At 44.1% G+C, this 20,140-nt stretch overlaps 1 protein-coding gene across 1 annotated transcript in view; it reads left to right on the forward strand.

The window, feature by feature from the left end:
* Nucleotides 1-4,662: 4,662 nt before the first annotated feature.
* The window catches only part of LOC104935763 (multiple epidermal growth factor-like domains protein 11), a 108,610-nt gene continuing 93,132 nt past the window's right edge, over nucleotides 4,663-20,140 (forward strand). Inside the window, exon 1 of the mRNA XM_027281391.1 lies at nucleotides 4,663-4,887. The gene's annotated coding sequence lies outside the window, so the exon portion shown is untranslated. The remainder of the gene's footprint in view (nucleotides 4,888-20,140) is intronic.

Raw genomic sequence — 20,140 nt, forward strand, 5'->3', positions numbered from 1 at the left:
ATGTTTTACGTGTGTGTATTTTTAACTATTCGCCTTCTTTCCCGCCTTACTTTGACAGTTTATCTTCGTCCCACGGCACTTGAACGCACCAAGAGGGGGACGTCGATGGACGTCAGCGGGCTGCGGCTTCCCTGTTGTTGAGCGTGATTGTTTACAAGTTGTCGCTTGCCGCGTTGCTCGCGTGAACACAGCTGGATTAAACAGCTCGGCTCGGCTCGGTGGCTCGTTAAGCCAACCGAAGATGATAAAGACGAGAAGATCCTTCACCTGAAGAGCAGCCGGGGCCGGAAGGTCCGCGTGGTCCGTGAACATTACCTGAGAGAGCGCGGGCCCTGCTGTAGCTGCCTGTGTCAGGCTGCCTGCGACAACGGTGAGACACAAGAGACAAGACACAGAACAACAGAACAAAAACAGAAAACATCTCGACACAAAGAATACAAAACACAGAGAACACAAAACATCTCGAACAAAACCAAAACAGCCTTTTATTGACGTTAGCACTGTGGCTAATGCTACAAGCAGCTCACTGAATTACTTGGTTAATTAACAGATGTTTACATTCTTTAACATTTACATCTAGTCATTTATTCAAAGCGACGTAACGGGACAAATGTGGGGTTCAGTATGTTGACAGACGGGAGGAGCCGGGATCGAACGGCCACCATCTGATCAGTGGACGAGCCGCTCTACCTCCAGCTCCACTTACACACACCACTGAGGGAGAGTGAAATCCAAATATAGAACTTCATGATGATTACACACAGATAGAACTCACAGTCACAGTTACTGTGATAGTTCATAAAGTTTAAAGTGAAATCATGTTTAGACTGACACCAAAGTGACGAGCAGCATGTCATATGCTCTAATCTAATGTCAACACAGGATCACTTTTCAGTGATCAGAGGGTCACAGGTTCAATTCCCGGCTACTCAATCCAGTCAAAGACCTTAGGTGTTAATGAGTGATCAGAGGGTTGCAGTTTCAATTCCCGGCACTCAAATCCAGTCAAAAGCTACCTAGGTAGGTTCATGAGTGATCAGAGGGTTGTAGTTCAATTCCCGGCTACCAAATCCAATCGAGCTACCTAGGTAGGTTCATGAGTGATCAGAGGGTCACATGATTCAATCCCGGCTTCTCAAATCCAGTCGAAGCTACCTTAGGTAGGTTCAGGTGATCAGAGGGTTGTAGGTTCAATTCCTCCGGTACTCAAATCCAGTCAAAAGCTACCTAGTAGGTTCATGAGTGATCAGAGGTTGCAGGTTCAATTCCCGGTACTCAAATCCATCAAAGCTACCTTAGGTAGGTTTCAGAGTGATCAGAGGGTTGTAGGTTCAATTCCCGGACTCAAATCCAAGTCAAAGCACCTTAGGTAGGTTCATAAGTGATCAAGGGGTGCAGGTTCAATTCCGGGTACTCAAATCCAGCAAGCTACTTAGGTAGGTTCATGATGATCAGAGGGTCACAGGTTCAATTCCCGGGTACTCAATCCAGTCAAAGCTACTTAGGTAGGTTCATGTGACCAGAGGGTGTGGTTCAATTCCCGCGTACTCAAATCCAGTCAAAGCTACCTAAGGTGGTTCATGAGTGATCAAGGGTTGCAGTTCAATTCCCGGGTACTCAAATCCATTCAAGCTACCTTAGGTAGGTTCATGAGTGATCAGAGGTTGTAGGTTCATTCCCGGGTACTCAAATCCAGTCAAACTACTTAGGTAGGTTCATGAGGGATCAGGGGTTTCGGTTCAATTCCCGGGTACTCAAATCCAGTCAAAGCTACCTTAGGTAGGTTTGATGAGTGATCAGGGTGTAGGTTCAATTCCGGCTACTCAATCCAGTCAAAGCTACCTTAGGTAGGTTCATGAGTGATCAAGGGTTGCAGGTTCAATTCCCGGGTACTCAAACCATCAAAGCTACCTTAGGTAGGTTCAATGAGTGATCAGAGGGTTGTAGGTTCAATTCCCGGTACTCAAATCCGTTGAAGCTACCTTAGGTAGGTCAGAGTGATCAGAGGGTTGCAGGTTCTTCCCGGCTACTCAATCCTTGAAGTTACCTTAGGTAGTACAGTGGGTTGATGAGTGATCGGAGTTTGTAGGTTCAATTCCAGGCTACCACACAATTAGTGTCTTTGAGGAGGACCACTCTCCTCCCACAGTCCAAACACATGCAGGTTTAATTGGTGCCCGTAGGTTGGAAACTGTTTGAACCTCTGACTCCACAAGTCGTGATACATCGTTCAAAGTCTTTTCATGTTTTCAGCAACTATTGTCCAACATATTTATTGTGTTTTGAAAGAAAACACGCACACAGACTTGTTGATTTTACATCCAGTCCTGCTCGCTGCCACGTGAACGCCCCGCTGTTCACGTCCTGATAACTTCTGTTACTGTTTATCACCATAGATGTGGTCAGTTATGGAAGAATATTAAAATGTAACCGTCTACATATTTCTGCTCTCTTCCCGACCAGACGGCAAAGTGCTGCCAGGGAATCTGACCCACTATGGTGCCTGACGTCGGAGTGGTGGTGGACTATCTGAGATTTTGGAGTTCAGGGAGCTGCAGGGCGTCGTCTTCACGCAACCGCCTCCAGGCCGTGCAGCACAGCAAAGGACGCAGGTACACTTCTCCACGTTTAATCGACATCAGGCCAGGTTCCCTCGCGGCGAGACCTTTAATTCCTTTAAGGCCGCTGTTGAATTAAGCCTCTAACGACAACCTACCTGCAGAAGTGGGCAAGGGGTCACTCATTTATCAAAGCCGTGCTGACGAAGCTGGACGAGATCCGGCCTGTGACTGAAATATCACAAACACACAGGAGCGCTTTGGACAGACTTGATGAACGCAGTAAATAAGGAGTCCCACATGACCTCGGGTTTATTTCTGCTGACGCCCGCGCTCAAAATGTTGCATCATAATATGGAGAGCTTCACTTTGATAATGTAGGCAGACATGGCTGCTAGAGCATATGCTGATGCCATACTGTGTCCAGTAATTGCAGTTTTCCGTTCACTACAGCACACGGACTGTGTTGTTGTGTGTGGGGTGTGTGTGTGTGTGTGGGTGTGTGTGTGTGTGTGGTGTGTGTGTGGTGATGACCTTTGAGTTTCTTTGCAACTTTGCTTTTCTATCAACCCAGAATCGACATAATTGTCTCATAAATATAGAGAGACTGCAAAGTGCATGTTTGCGTTTCTCTGTACAACTCTGGAAAAAAATCAGCACTTTCTTTTTTTTTGTTTTTTTTCCTATGTTCAGGTATTTTGTTTTTATTCCGTAAACCGACATTGAACGTTTCTCGCCTCGGTCCAAATAAGATGTGTTTATGTTGTTTTTTTTTGTAGAAAATGACAAAGAGCTGCTTCAGAATAAAACAAGAAAACAAGTTCTCAGAACTCATTACCTGACGTTTAATGAGTCGGTGGTCGTCCCGGTCACTCGTCTGTAGTTGTTTGTTGTTGACTCTTTGGTTTTGAGTTTTGGGACGCTCTCACTGAACTCTTCATCTCTTCACTCACAACATTTCTTTTCTTATTTGATGCCAGATTTTAGGGTTCAGGCGACGCCTCGTCGTGGCTGCCGTGGCATGTGGGAGCTGCGGGGAAGAAATATTTGGAGGTTTCTCTTCATTTTTCCAGGCTGTATATAAAGAGAAGTCGACACCTTATCACCTTAATGATTTCATACCATCACAAACCGATTTCAGGAACCCTTAACGTGATCCACAGTCTGTCCTTACGAAGACGAGCAGAGCTTATGTCGACAGGTGTTTCTAAGATTTTAGGCATGTCAGTATAATTGAATTAATAATTTAGTTTATTTTTTTTAGAGTCCTAAATCTCAACAGAATGATGGAGGTGGGGGTGATGTGATGTGTTGGGGGTGATGTGGTGTGGTGGTGGAGGTGGGGTAATGTGATGGTGGTGGTGTTGGAGGTGGGGGTGATGTGATGTGGTGGAGGTGGTGGTGGCGGTGTTGGAGGTGGTGGTAATGTGATGTGGTGGAGGTGGTGTTGGAGGTGGGGGTGATGTGGTGGTGTTGGAGGTGTTGGAGGTGGGGGTGATGTGGTGGTGTTGGAGGTGGTGGTGGTGTTGGAGGTGGGGGTGATGTGGTGTGGTGTTGGAGGTGGTGTTGGAGGTGGGGGTGATGTGGTGTGGTGTTGGAGGTGGTGTTGGAGGTGGGGGTGATGTGGTGTGGTGTTGGAGGTGGTGTTGGAGGTGGGGGTGATGTGGTGTGGTGTTGGAGGTGGTGTTGGAGGTGGGGGTGATGTGGTGTGGTGTTGGAGGTGGTGTTGGAGGTGGGGGTGATGTGGTGTGGTGTTGGAGGTGGTGTTGGAGGTGGGGGTGATGTGGTGTGGTGTTGGAGGTGGTGTTGGAGGTGGGGGTGATGTGGTGTGGTGTTGGAGGTGGTGTTGGAGGTGGGGGTGATGTGGTGTGGTGTTGGAGGTGGTGTTGGAGGTGGGGGTGATGTGGTGTGGTGTTGGAGGTGGTGTTGGAGGTGGGGGTGATGTGGTGTGGTGTTGGAGGTGGTGTTGGAGGTGGGGGTGATGTGGTGTGGTGTTGGAGGTGGTGTTGGAGGTGGGGGTGATGTGGTGTGGTGTTGGAGGTGGTGTTGGAGGTGGGGGTGATGTGGTGTGGTGTTGGAGGTGGTGTTGGGGGTGGGGGTGAGTCCTCTCGCCGCCTCTGCTGCTCTTTGGCTGCGCTGCGCTGAGCAGCTGCAGCAGAGACTCACAGCCGGAGCTCAAGTTAACTCCACCGACACGGACGGTGCTGACGGTGCTGAGGACTTTACTCATGTTTCCGTTCCTGACGGTCATCCTGCATCCTCTCTGCGGAGCCTCTCCCTGAACACTGCCCGCAGGATGAACTTTATTTCGGACGCGTCGCTCCTGCAGGTAAGACCTCAGGTTTTATTTGAACACGCAGAGACTCAGACTCAGACTCAGACTCAGAGCAGAGTGACTTTCACTCATGCAGGAATATTTTTAATCTCCTGTGATTGTTGTTGAACATTCTGCTGTTTAATTAGCAGAAGTTGATTACATGATTAAAAACGCTTTGCGCCAGACTAACAAGTCCCCGCAGAGTGTTTCATGTGAAATCACATGCACACATTGAAAATCTTGAATATGCAGAAATGTTAATTAGTTTAAGAACATAAACATCCTCAAACACTCTGTCTGATCTAATGAGCTCCCTGTTTACACCAGACTGAGGCATGAAGCGTTTGTCTCTGTAACTCCGAGTTTTTCTTTATTTACTCCATGACTCAGGTCCTCGGGTCCCAGAGCTCTGCTGGGTTTTATTCCAGTCATCAAATCAGGACCTAGTCGACCTTGGTGAATGCAATTAACTCTAATCAAGTAGCTGCTGCAGGACAGGACAGAGCTGCAAGTTGCAAAAACTCCGAATCAGGACCTGGTGTGAGAGTTTTCCAGTGTGGACTCGGGTGTTCAGGAGGTTTTGATGTTAATTAGACGGGTCAGGATGATCATGGGTGTTGTAGTTTCCCCATTGATTCCCCCCCTGAGGCGGCACAGCATGCAGACTTCACACGGGGACTAACGCAGTGTCAGCACTAGATGGCACGTGTGAGCCAGCAGCTGGTTTTCTGCAGGACCTGCTGGGTTTCTGTCAGTGTGGAGCATTCCCATCATGCCTCTGTGTCATATTTAATAGTTTAAATATTCAGAATATCTGCGTTAATGTTCTGACCATGTGAAGCTCATAGCCTGTATGATAACTCAGAGAGAGAGCTGAGTGCTCCTCAGTCTGCTTTGTGTTACAGCTCCATTTACTGCTGCTGCAGAATGTGCCGTGCAATATGTCACAGAGACATTTGTCACAAATGTGCCCTCGCAATAATAGTAATGCAGCTTTTGACGAGTCCTGAGCTCTTACTTTAATTAAATGTGTTTTACTTTTTAAGACGATGCTGTGTGGGAGGCTGGCTGGCTGGCGTGGTGGAGGTGTTGGTGGTGCTTATGGTGGTGGAGGGTGGTGGTGGTGGTGGGGGGTCAGCAGTTCAGCTGAAGAATCATTTCCAGGACCTGAAGTTGCCAGCAGAGTGCTGCGTTGTGAGAAGTGAAAAATGCTTTTATGTCGGAATAAAACCAAAGTGAATGAGGCTGATGAAAGACGGCTGCAGACCTGAGCTGACTGTGGAAGCGATGCCTGATATGTAAATGTTCCTGTCGTCATCCGGGTCAGCATCGCTCATAAAACTCAGGAATCTGAAGTCAGTTTATGATCAAATAACAACAAAGACTAAACTTAATTATCTTTTTTAAATCTTTGTTTAACGAACCAGAACAAGACAGTGTGTCAGATACGTGAAGATGTTTTTAATTTGAAGGTGCACTGATCACCGACTGCAGGGTCTATTTATCCTGAAGCAATATTTGCTTACATAACAACATTTTATACTCGGTATTAAAATTAAGAGAGGAGAAAGAATCAACTTAGAGCACATCAGCTCGTCTTTGTGGTCAGCTAAAATAAAAGTTTATAAAGCAGAACTTTTACTTGTATCCGAGGTCGGTGTTGGCACTTTTTCCCCAAGTAATGGACCCTGAATGCTTTCTCCACCTCTGGTTAACTGCACCCGTGTGTCGATGCCATAGACTGTATAAAACATGGACGTGGTCTTTGTGATCATCAGTACAGTTGTCATGAACGGGGAAATTATCTACAGAGACCAAAACAGTTTTTGTACCAGGCTGTAAACATGTTTATTTCTGCTGTGAAGAATTTGAACATGGGGACTTATGGAGATAATTACCTTTTTTACCACTTCCTGATCAGTTTCTAGATTCACTAACCACCTCCAGCCAGTTGTGCAGTCCTTATCGTCGAGCCCAGCTATGGCACGAGATGAAAATGTCGTTTTTAAAACACGCGACGTGCTCTGAGCTGCTTATACGAACACTCTGACACTCGGGTCTGAATGCAGATTTGTGCGTTGGCGGGATTACGGTAGTTTAATGTCAGCGCGGCTGTAGCGAGCTCCTTATGAGCCATAAAAGAGTCAAATAGAGGCGATTTCCTCGCGATGTGACTCGAGGCCTTTCTGAGAAAATGAAGACTAAAAAGTCAAAATGTTCAGATGTTCTTTAGAAAACTATCAAATATGAATTAATTATGGGTAAGAGAGAGACTTCAATAGCCAAGCTAATTATTGGAGCTGGAGTCATTAAATGTGAATTTATTCTGAGGTCCGTGTGAAAACACTTAATCACTGTTCTCTCCACACTCCTGCCCTCCTGACTGAGCCTTTTGATGGTAAACAGAATTCCAGTCACTGTCTAAAGGATAACAGGCTGCCGAGGGCAGAGTACTGAAGTCTGTCGCCGGCTGCCCTCCCATGCATACAGCCCAAACCGTCCACTGCTCTTTACAAGCACAAAGCCATTAAACACCTGACTTGGTGCAGAATACAGGAGGGACACCGGAGCGCTGTGGAAGTGTGTTTGTCCCGATGTTTGTGCATGCGGTCGGAGGTACTGTTTGTCAGTCGATCAGACTTTCTATTCCCATTCCTGTTAAATTTCTCAAATGCTTTTCATATTCATGCTCACTTTGGAGAATAAAAAAAGAAAAAGAGTTGCTGCCTGAAGCGCGTCAGGCAATATTTGAAAATGATGAATGATTCCAGGCACAAGAAACTCAGATGTTACACACAAATGTCTTCAATGGAAATTCAAACTAAGCTGCTTTCCCTTCGTGCCAGCAGTCGGTGAGAGAGCGCCGCTCGTGTTTTTATTATTTTATTTTAGTTTTAGGAAGTTCTTCATTTGCATGTTGGGACAGAACTATTTCATCTCTATTTCATGCAAAAACCTCTCATGAGGAAAATGCAGTATGACACCAAATTATAACTGAGTTCACCTCAGACTGTTTCAAACCTGGACGTAGTCTCCATGTGGTGGCTCTGGTTGGCGCCATCTTGGCGGTCCTGTCTACGCCGGCTCCTGGCTAATCTAAAATTTGGCAAATAGATCAGTTCATATAATTAACCAACCAGGTCCCGAGCAGCAGCTGATATCACTGCCTAGTCCAGCAGCAGTCAGCCCAGCTCGGCGTCTGTCTTTCAGCCTTTTATTTCACCAAGCTCTCACCAACCACTAAAAGTCAGTCCCACATTTACTCTTGTCCGGCGGCTTCTTGCTCGCTCACTCTCTCCTTTTCTCTTCTTAGCTTCCTCCGTCAGCGTCCTCTTCACTCTCTTCTCCTCTGCCATCATGTCTATAGAAGCTGCTGAGCCCGGTTAAATTGCCTGCTCACGCAGCTCCGGTTCTAGCATGACATTGGCTCAGCATTCCCCTCTTCTTCTTCCCGGTGGTCCAAAACGCCTGTGGCACAAACACTAACAATACCCCAGTGCTCTGAGCTAAAAGTCCAAGCAGTCCAGCTAACAGACTGAGCTAACATTACCTAACAGCAGCTAACAGACTGAGCTAACATGAGCTAACAGCAGCTAACAGACTGAGCTAACAGCAGCTAACAGACTGAGCTAACATGAGCTAACAGCAGCTACAGCTGTCAGCAGTTTACTTCACTGTCCATCATAAACTCTGTAAATCACAGAGAGTTGAGGCGGAGCAGCCGGAGGACATCAGAGGGAAAACCAGAAAACATTTCCTCCATAAAATATGATCCAGTTTCACCAGAATCAGTGAAATAGTTGCTGCTGTGTGACTTAGTGCCGTAAAGCGTTACGTACTTCTCCCGACCCGGAGCCCAAAGTTACATAGTGTGAGAACAAACGTACGAATGACAGAGACACCGTTCACCTGATCACAGGTCAGTGTGGGCGTTAGCAGGTCACAGACGTTATCAGAGAGAAGTTAAACTGTTTCTTTAAACACTGAGCTCGTCTAACAGCTGACTGCAGTGTGAGAGTCTGTTTGTTTTGAATCCTCTGCCACTGTTTCCAGTCTGCTGAACCTTTTAAATGGGGGAATCCTCCATGTCCTGTCAGATCAATACATGTAATCAGTGTTGATAAATGGGAGAACGCTGGCTGACGTTTTTCTCAAGGACGTGTCATATTAGATCTCCGGTGTCGGCGGCTCACCGCAGAGCAAATCTCTCATGCTGCATTATTGTCACGATGGAGTTTCTTGCTTTGAAAGCCGGTTTGAGATGGTGTGAGAAATGTCGCGTTTATCCTGTTAGTGAAAATCTGTCACGTCATTTACGGAGTTCCACAGAGCGTGTGTGCGACGGCAGTGATGAATTATGGAGAGACTTTGTCAAGAAGTTTGAGCCCTGTTCCCTTATTCTCAGGATGAGGCAATGGCAAAGCATCAGTCATGAAATTCAAATAGCTCATAAGGTGGAGGTAAAAGGGAGAGACCATTAAGGCCAGCAGCCCCATCGGCTCTCAGCATCTTATTCATCCTGCAACAAAGGCAGAGCGGAGGAGGGAAAAAAGAAGAAGAGAAAGCAACATAAAAGACTTTTAAGTGGTTCTGCCTGGTGGGTACTTTGGAGTGGACAGGAGGGAGGGTGATGGAGCTGACCATTACAAAACATCATGAATGCTCTCCTCGGGGCAAATGGATGAGTAACACATTATACACAAAACAGACCCAGGCTTTCTGCATGTTACGGCTGCACAGAGTGCTGCTGTCTTAGAGAAGACGCTCAGGGTCACATGTTGTTTTTCTCTGAAGTTTGACAGCAACCGGCAGAAGCCAGACTTCCCAGAATCTTTGCTTTTATCATAATGGACTGATGGATGAATAATTAGACTTAGATTAATTGATGACGTCTTTTGTCAGAAAGTCTATCTGAAAGTTTAAAAACAGAACATGAATAAGCGTCACAAATCTGGGTTAAAGCAATTTTTAAAAACCTTTTAGAGCCATTTTAGTTGGTATTTGGTTAATTATTTTTATTATTGTGTATTTATCACAGTCTGTATAAAAGCATGGACACAGTCTCCGTCACATCACCCACTTTGTAGACCGAGTTATTGAAGTCTTTACACGTGAAGTCTTAAATCTGTTTGTACATAAACCCAAAGAACACAAAGCAGCTAACCCTCCACCAGGGCTGCAACTAACGGTTATTTACATCATTCATTTTATTCGGCCTATAAAATGTAGGAAAATAGAACAAAACATCCATCACAGCTGGTCAAAAACCAAAACATATTCAGTTTAATGATATAAAACAGAGAAAAATGGGAAATCTTCATATTTGAGAGGCATTTCAGCACATAAAATTAACTGATTATCGAAATATTTTTTATTTCTGTTGATCGTCTAATCGATTAGTCAATTAACAGTTGTGAGCTCCTTACTAAGGATCAAGTGGTTAGCAGGGTCAGTGAATGAGTCAACAAACTAAACAGAAAACAGTTACGTGAATCATTTTTCTAGCGGTTCGACGTGGCGAGTTGTGGAAGGCGCTGACAGACGGTAATGATTGTTTCCTTCTCATCTTCAAAGTGGACAAAGCTGTCCTAGAAAACAGCGACGCTCTTTCAACGTTATCAACCAAAATCAATTTTTCTGAATACATCTGAGGTGAGAAATAGGCCACACAGTTACAGATGATTGGTTCACCCCATTACACCCAAACATATTACCTCTGGTGTTGCGTAGGGAGGAACTGTTAAGTATCTCCCACAGTAACAAGCACACACATCCTGACATGTGGCTGCTTTTCAAAGTGTAATTTATTTTAATGCTGCGAGAAACTATTTAAACTATTCATCTGTGTTGTGTCGGGGTCAAGGCACGACTTTTAGAGAACGCTCATTAAAAACCAAAAACTGTTTGTGTGGCTACACCACAAACAAACCCTGTAATGTCCACAATGCCTGAAGTCTGAACATGTTGAATAATCGTTGTTGGATTGATGTGATGTGTATCTGACTGGATGTTTCTGGACCTGGAGCTGAAATCCATGATGTTATTTTTAACTGATATATCATTATATGAAACTAAAAACAAGCCTGTGTCGAGGCTCCTCTGATGAGACGTGTTGAAGGTTTCAGTCCATACCATCTCGGGGAAATGACTCTTCATATGCAGTGCTCAGAGCGGTTTGAACATGTGGAACACGGGGTTAAAAAGTGCAGCTTTACTGCTCGGATAAAAACTGTCAAACTCAGGTGTCAGTGGGTGGATGAGTTATAAAAAAAGATAACATTTTCATCCTGGACCCTGTTTCTCTCTCAGTTCTGACCACACTTCTTTCATTTGCTAAACACTGAGCACAAAGATGCTGCTGAATAGTTCTGAAACTTTATTTAAAAAGGTAATGTTTATTTGATTTTATTTACATTTCAGTATATTTTAAATGACACAATCCAGGGAACAAGATAAATGTCCACAATGGGCTGTGAAATGCTTCATGGTCACTGTAGTTTTCTACTTCATGCTCAGAAGGAAAGGGTGAGGTGACGGGGTTGCAATCTGGTTACACAATGTTGCTTTAAGCAGCAAGCTTGACTTTTACTTCAGGTGCCTGATCATTGCCTGTTTTAGTTTTTATCCCCTGTGCTTATTTACCTCACAGGTTTTCTTTACTTTTAACATTTTATTTATTTTACTGTTGCAGTTTTTATGTTTGCCTTTTTGGTTTTAATTTTTAAAACTGTTCTTTTGCTTTAAAAACTGTTCAGTGTTGTTTGTTACTGTCTTTTTTCTGCATGGGAGGTGCATTATAATTAATCTGAGTTGAACAAGAAAATAAGTTTTCCTACACTCAAAAAAATATTTAGGCCACCTATGCATTTCTATTGCAAAGAAAATTTCCATTCATTTGAATGACATAGTTTTAATATAAATTAACTAAAGGAAAATAATGTGAAGAAAGTAAAAAGATGTTTGAAATCGTACTAATAAACTCAAAATGACTGCGTTCATTTTCACTGTTGGGTTCAAACAAATTGTCTTTATTAATATTGAATGCATAAACCTGGTTACTACCACTAATGGAAGCACGTCGAGTTTCAAATGGATGGAAATTTTCTCTGCAGTTGAAATGCAGAAGTTTGTGTACACGGCATTTAACGGACTCTGAACTCAGCTGGACTTAAAAACAGTAACTACGGCTCAGATCCGTTAAGAGTTCCAGCACCAGTGACACCTCGCAGCATCAATACACATCGATACATGATTTCAAAATGTTCATTGAAGAGGTCTCCATTTCCTGCCTCCGAGACACATTTGGCTGCCGCTTCACTTTCAACTGGAACTGTAAAAAGATTTATTTGAGACGCTGGAGTCGTGTCAGACCGCCTCCTAACAGGCCGACTTGACAGGGTTCCCTGTGCTGCGAATCAAGTTACATATCTGAGCAGTGCAGTCGTCATAGTAAGCCTGAAATGATGCCGGCTGGGAATTTTGTGAGATTTTTTGTGTCGTTTCCCACTGCTTTCATTAAAGACGGGAGCCTGCAGACGGACAATCCGACTCATTATGTTCCTTGTAATAAGTAATGACCTTGTCTGCTCTGGGAGACGAGTGGAACTAAATTATAGCAGAGATCACCCCGTGACATCGCACAGCTCCCAGTACTGAGTGAGCGACGGATTTAATTCAGCTGTTGCATTTATTTTGACTGCACCCGAACATGTAGAGAGCCACTTGTCCGATTCAGAGAAGTGCTCACCGCCTGAGTAGCCTCCATCTTAGTGTTTGGTTACGTTTCCTTCAGATGAAGCCGTCGACTTCAAGCTAACCAGCTTTGACAGCTTCCCTCATAGAAGACCCTGAGAGCTGCGAGCATTATAGTGGATTATACTAAGTCCAGCAGAGCACGGCCAGATGTGCTCATTGTAAAGCGATCTTCTTTCCTTTCTGACAATCATCAGTCTGTGGAAAGTCTCTGCAGAGTTACTGGCCTCCCTGTGACAGATATCAAGCAGATATAAGGAGACACCTGGTATTGTGCTCTGCTTAGATAAAGCAGTGAATCAAAACTTGTTTCATTCTAAAGGAGGAACATTCATCTTTGTTGAGCCACAAGTTAGACTGAAAATTAACTCCAGCTTCTTCAGCCCCAAATCCATTTTGAGAGCCAGTATCTGTACTACCCGCTTTAGATAAAGACACATTTGAAACAGCAGAAATGCAGGAACCACCTCAGAGCAACCAACCATGTTTTTCAGTTTTTAATTCTGCATTCATACACAAGTTTCTAATTGACTAAATTATAACAAAGGTGCATCCTGATGGCCTAAGATCAAAGTGTAAGTACAAATCCTTCTAGCCTCCTGCCTCTCAGCAAACGCAGGCACAGGACTCAACACCAACCAGCGACCACTGCCTAGTTAGGAGGACCAATCATCCAGAACTGTCCGGTGTGTGAGAGAGATTGTGTGTCTATGGGGCAATGTGGGGACTGTGAGCGTAACATTGCTTATGAGGTCGTCATCAAGGGAAAGAAAACATCAAAACATGTCGAAGGGAGCTGATTAGAGGGCGTGAACATTTTCTTTAACCAAATACCATCAATATTAAATAAATCCCAAACGGTCAACTCTTTGTCGTTTGTCATTAACGTCCCTGTTTCTCGTGGACGTGAATTGTTGTTGCACTTCATCATCTTGCTCCCCACATGTCCTACTACTAGTTTGAACTATGTAATAAAAGAATTAAAACAAAGATGCTTCATAACAGAAGATAACATGTTAAATCCTCCCTGCCCATGATCTCCAGTTAGTATAGTGTTGAACGTTGTGTGGATGGATGAAAACAGATTGTGTTGAGACTTTTCAGAAGTTTTGGTCAAGTTTTATAGATTTTTAGATACAGAAGGTCTTGGGCAAAGTTAATTTTCTCCTGATCTGTCTGAAAAACGTCATTTTAGTGTGAGAAGATTTGTGTCTTGTGAAAAAATTGAGTCCAGTTTTTCGTTCAGTGACTACGAGGCGAAAGAATCGCTCATTATCTGAGCTCACGTCCAGCTTCTCCCAGGAGAGTCAAAAATGCTGCTCGTCTCCTAAAAGTGGAGCCCCATCGGGTAAACTTCAGAGCGCTGTCTCTGGATTAAAGTGACACAATAACTTTCAAGGGCCTCTCTGCATGCTTGGAAACCATTGGAATGTTCAGTCTGGATGAATATTTCCTTTCTCATGAAGACTTCAGCAGCATTTGTTGGGGTCAGAAAACATAAGAAACTCATTAATTTGAACCTCAATGCAGTTTCCATGAATGATTTCTCAACAGAATAATCGAGCTAAACCCTGCTCTACCTTATTTCAGCTGAGAATCTGCTGAAGTGTTTTCATATGAGCTACGACGCTACAGATGACCTTCAGTCTGCTAATGAAGGAAAATGCTGATTGCCGTGTGCAGCTGCGCATCGGAAACACCTTCATGTGCTCTGATGTGAATGTAAAGCAAATATCTGAAGGAACTTTGGAGATAAACTTGCTTTCTTTTGCTTTAATGTTTGCAGCAGGGCTGCAGCAACACACTGATGATGACCGACAGTCCTCAGAGGTTTAAAATGTCGGTGGACTTGGATTGGCATGTGTTTAATAAGGAGATGGAAGCCCAGTTAGCATTAATGGGTTTGAAAGTAAATTGAAACATAAATGTGATGTACCTTTTGTTTTCCTCCCCTATTATTATGGAATAATCTTTTTCCAGATGTATATGCATGTATAGTCTAGATTGGTCCTAAATCCTTAATCTGCAAATAGTTTATCATCAAACTTGTTTTACGATACGCAAGTTTAATGTTAGTTTTTAGAAATACTTCCAAACATCGCGCTTATGCCTGAGTGACGTGTGACTGAGAGCGTTGAACGATATCTGATAACGACGCTTGATAAAGAGTCATGGCATCCCCAAAACCATTGGGGTTGATCATCTGGGAACCATGAATGTCTCCACCAGAATATGCGCCAATCCAGGTAACTCAGTGGTTAATTAAAAATCTGGACCTGCTCATTGCTCTAGATGAAAAGTCAGAAGGTGTGATCCACTGGGGACCATGCATATCTGTACAGACATTCGTGGCAATCTACCAAATATTTGCTAAGATATGTCGCTCTGCACTGACTGAGCGATATGCTAAACTTTAGAGTTACCGAGCTCCACAGAAGTCCAGAAATTCAGCCGTCGTGTCCTGCACAGTGTCCTGTTTACCAGCGTGGTTTGTTTTGTATTAAAAAAGCTGAAATACCTGCTGAATATGAATATCACTTCTCCTCCACGCTGTTTCAAAATCCATGCATGAAACACTTGGAGATTAATCTTTGTGTTTGGAATAAGTTGTGAGAGAATTTTCATGGTGCAAAAAAATCCTACAGAATATCCAGATTTCTCCTCTGAAAGTCTTTCAACACAACACAGAGGGTTATTGTTAAACAAAGCACCAAGGTCTCTAAACTTCAGCTGTCTGATTATTAATCTGTCGATCATGAAGTAAAAGAATCATTTAGACCAGGAAATAAAGACGATAAAGCACCTCACAAATTCACAATTTCATTTTCTTGTTGCTTTAATAGAGTCACTGTTGGAAGTGTTTGTCAGCTATTGTGTGGGGGAATTCAATGGTTTTGGCCGTAATACGTGCACCTTTGAATTGTTTTTTAAATTCATGCGATAACTGGGCATTTCTTCAGTTTGATAGTGGGTCCAGCAGTGTCGAGCTTCATGCAAACATGAGGGTCAAATCTGAGGCTGCTAGAAGCTGAAACATGAAGCTGAAGTTCTTGTCTGAAACAAACACAATAGCCAAATGCATTTTATTTCACTGATATAACTCTAAATTTAAGACAAACCCTCCAGTGTCACATTGTTTTAGATCACTTCAGACCGTCTGAACACCACGTGGTTTGACAGCAGATTGAAGTTTGAGATTGAATTGAAAAAGCCTGCAGCGACCCTGAGAGTATATTTTTGAGATACGGAAATTATTATGCAGCAAGTGCATTTCCCATTAAAGAAATCCCACAATCTAGCTGAGCTAAACCTAACTCTTGTCTTTCCATCATAGGACACACACACACACCACACACACTTGAAATAACTTGAGGCTTTACTTTAACCCCGGTGCCCTCCCTTCATTTCAGTGGCGATCAATTATTAGCCAGTTTATCTCAATGACAAGTGGACCGTCCTCTGCGGGGGCGGTGTGTGACTTTTTACAAATAGTGCTGATATGTCTTCTTATGTGTTCCAGCTCACCCAGGGGAATATCACCACTAACCCGCAGCCTCCTGGCTTAACTCCTCTTACTGTCTGTCAATAGGCACATCGGGGGGAGGAAGGACTGAACTTTGAACACGGCTCTGGGCGAGCGTGCAGATAGAGCTGCCGGGAGCTTTTAGCAGTTATTTCCATGTAGGTGTTAAACACGTCGTGTTTTCATGACTTCACGGCTGCAGTAATCAGTATTAACAATAATATGTGATGTTAAAGTCCCCATGGAGTCCAAATTATGTCTCCAGTATCTATCCAACACTGACACAAACTGAACTGACTCACCTGGGATGCCACTGCTGGTTCAGAGGTTCTGTCGCTGTGTTCACTGTTAGACTGGACACTGCTGGTTCAGAGGTTCTGTTGCTGTGTTCACTGTTAGACTGGACACTGCTGGTTCAGAGGTTCTGTCGCTGTGTTCACTGTTAGACTGGACACTGCTGGTTCAGAGGTTCTGTCGCTGTGTTCACTGTTAGACTGGACACTGCTGGTTCAGAGGTTCTGTCGCTGTGTTCACTGTTAGACTGGACACTGCTGGTTCAGAGGTTCTGTCGCTGTGTTCACTGTTAGACTGGACACTGCTGGTTCAGAGGTTCTGTCGCTGTGTTCACTGTTAGACTGGACACTGCTGGTTCAGAGGTTCTGTCGCTGTGTTCACTGTTAGACTGGACACTGCTGGTTCAGAGGTTCTGTCGCTGTGTTCACTGTTAGACTGGACACTGCTGGTTCAGAGGTTCTGTCGCTGTGTTCACTGTTAGACTGGACACTGCTGGTTCAGAGGTTCTGTCGCTGTGTTCACTGTTAGACTGGACACTGCTGGTTCAGAGGTTCTGTCGCTGTGTTCACTGTTAGACTGGACACTGCCGGTTCAGAGGTTCTGTCGCTGTGTTCACTGTTAGACTGGACCATGCTGGTTCAGAGGTTCTGTCGCTGTGTTCACTGTTAGACTGGACACTGCCGGTTCAGAGGTTCTGTCGCTGTGTTCACTGTTAGACTTTAAAGAGGTTAAATGATCACCCAGCTCTGCAGAACATTTTAGCCTTTTTTAGCTCATTGTCTTGGTTTTATGACCCACTAGGCTACAGTTTCGGCTCGCTCTCACCACTCGCATCAGCTCTGACAAACCCAAATTCATGCTCAGCAACAAACGTTGAGGATTTAAGAGCTGAAAGTGAGAGTGAATATTAGACTTAGCTTCATCAGATGGCTGGAATCCAAATGCTAAATCAATGCTAATGTTGCTCCTTATCTGCTGAATGTGTAAAATCTAGCCACAGTTTGCTAAAACAGTCGTGGCAGAAACTTTGAAGATGCTGATAAGTCAGTGAGGTGTTCAAAGTTTGCTCCTCTGGCCAAAGAAATCAATAAAAACGTCTGTAAATACCAACTTTGTATCAGAAAACGCCTCATTATAAAACCTCTGATGTGTCCTCTGCAGATTATTCAGGCCTGTTTTAAAACAGTATGTGCAAATTAAGGAAAGCCTGTTATTAGGTCAGGACTGTCACTGGATAATTAGACTCTTAGAAATATTCCAAAGATCTCATTGCTCATCAAACACTGGGAGTCATTTAAATCTCCCTGCAGCAGGTTTACCTCCAGGATTTCTATGTTTTGCTGCTTTCCTGTTACCCTCAACCTTCACAATCCTCTCAGAGCCTGCTGCAGAGAAACAGCTCAACAAGGATGCCTCCACCTTCGGCTTCACGCTCGGGAAGGTGTGTTTAAGCTGATGTGCAGTAATGCGACAGTCAAAATGCTCGATTATAGAGCAGCAGCACCTCCTTCATTTTCATCTGGAATATACCTTCTGGCAAACAGTCGTCCAAAGGTAGTTTTAAGTTTTTGAACTTTTCCACTTTTGCCGTAAAGCTGTGACCGGTGAATCATCCAGGCAGCGACACCGTCTCCAATCTGCCGCTCCGTCACAGCTGCCATCGGCCTCCTTAGCTCAGCAGCTCACCTCTGTCACACACACAGACAGCCTGCTCGAGGCAGATTTACAGCTTTGACATATTCTTTATGTTTTTATGGTCAACCTCAGTCTGCTCTGCAGGATACTTTCTGTGCCCGGAGGAACTCTTCAATACTCCTGATGCAAATAGAAACAGCAGCTGATCCAGATGTTTCTCCTCATCAGTAGCTGTCATCTCAGGCTGCACATAACGGGCGAAGCAGCAGCGTGATATTGTGGGATGGCGTATAAATACCACGCCACTTTTTATTTTTGCATGCTGCATGCTTTTTGAGTTTTAGACCTGCAGGAAAGGAAGTCATTTTGTCGCCACGGCAACAATAACAAACGTTGTGAAACTGTTGCAGTTTGGTTAGGTTTAGTTTTTTGTTTTTTTTTGGTTTTGCTCAATCCGTGGTCCGCTGGGTCAAAGTGTTTTTTCCTCCATAGGTGAACGCTCTCGCTCTTTGTACTCCCCTGACACCTGACATTTCTTCTCAATGACTTTGTCTTCGTGCAGCGATGCCAGTATAACTCAGCAGAAACACATTGTGATAACGTGTGAGGTTTATAAGTGAAGGTAACTCATATTTAACAGTTGTAAGGCTCAGAAGTTAATAGAGTAATATAAGTTACACAGTTAACTATTTACATATTTACATGTTTAAATATTTACACCTGCATCTTTAGGACAGTTAGGATATTCTGTTGAATCTCTCTGATTTCCTCACGTTCACCTCAGTCCTAGCTCCTGATTGGTTAGTTCAGTCACGTGAGACGTTGTTATTAAGTGTGGAATTGAGTAAAGTCTCCATCCTGATGTTTCTTCTCATGAAGAGTGATGCATCGAACCCTCACGTCACACATGCAACATGATTTAACACCTGTGCTGTAGTACCGGAGTCTGGCCTCGGACTGGAGACGCCTTTTTCTATCGTCTCGGACATCTCGTGGACTAATTGAAATTTGCACTTGGACTTTAGTCTCATCAAATATTGTAGTTGGTCCCTAAAATTGTTGTTGACATCCGTGTTGCTGACCAGATCGTTGTTAGGTTTGATTGACAGCTCAGGAGTTATTCTCATAATTTGTTTTAGTTGGAGAGAGAGTGTGATGACACATAAATACGTCCTGTGTTTGTTGCTGCTCTTCAGCTCTATCTGACTTTTCTTAAAGTGGACAGTCTGCCTTCAGTGTGGTTACACTGCAATCAACAGTGTCTTTGGAGAACGTGGATGAAAATGAAAGACGGCGTTTGGTGCAACCACTGAATCTTCCACATCCTGTTAAGAAAAAGACAAAAATGATCACAGGTTAATGATCACACAAACATCCTTTTAAACTCTGCTTTCACATTCACACAGTTGCTGCGTGTTGGGATGAATAAAGACGTTCACAGCCGAGCTGCTTTCAGCTCTTTCAAAGTCAGAGACTCCTAATTATCCGGCTGCCGCCACGAAGTTACCATCCACCAAACACCTCTCTCCAGCCGAGCCACCACGTCTGAGTTATGAATTTTATCTTCCACTGTGAGATGGAGAAATGTCTTAAACAGCTGTCAGGTGAGGATCGTGTATTCTGACGTATCACATGGATACAAACATAATCGTGTTAGACGAGTTTGATGATGTTGTTGCACTGTCGCCTTTTTCTGCAGCACTTTGTGCTGACTGTGTCCACAGTGCTTCTTATGAACACCCACTGCGTGTGTGTGTGTGTGTGTGTGTGTGTGTGTGTGTGTGTGTTTGGGTGTGTATCAAGCTACAAACCCACCAGTCTACATCAATCACTCCCAATGAATACAACCAGTTTAGACCAGAGGATCCTGCTGGGCGCAGATAAAAGATAAACCCGACTGTGAGAAGAGTCATACGGTTTATTTCACGCTGGATCAGCCCGGGGTGTGTGTGTGTGTGTGTGTGTGTGTGTGTGTGTGTGTGTGTGAGGCTAAGCTAGATGCTTAGATCTGTAAACTGAACGCGAAATGGGAGCAAAGACAAACTAACATCGGTACAAGAA

This window comes from Larimichthys crocea, chromosome VIII (assembly GCF_000972845.2).
Source record: "Larimichthys crocea isolate SSNF chromosome VIII, L_crocea_2.0, whole genome shotgun sequence".
Classification (NCBI taxonomy): Eukaryota; Metazoa; Chordata; class Actinopteri; family Sciaenidae; genus Larimichthys; species Larimichthys crocea.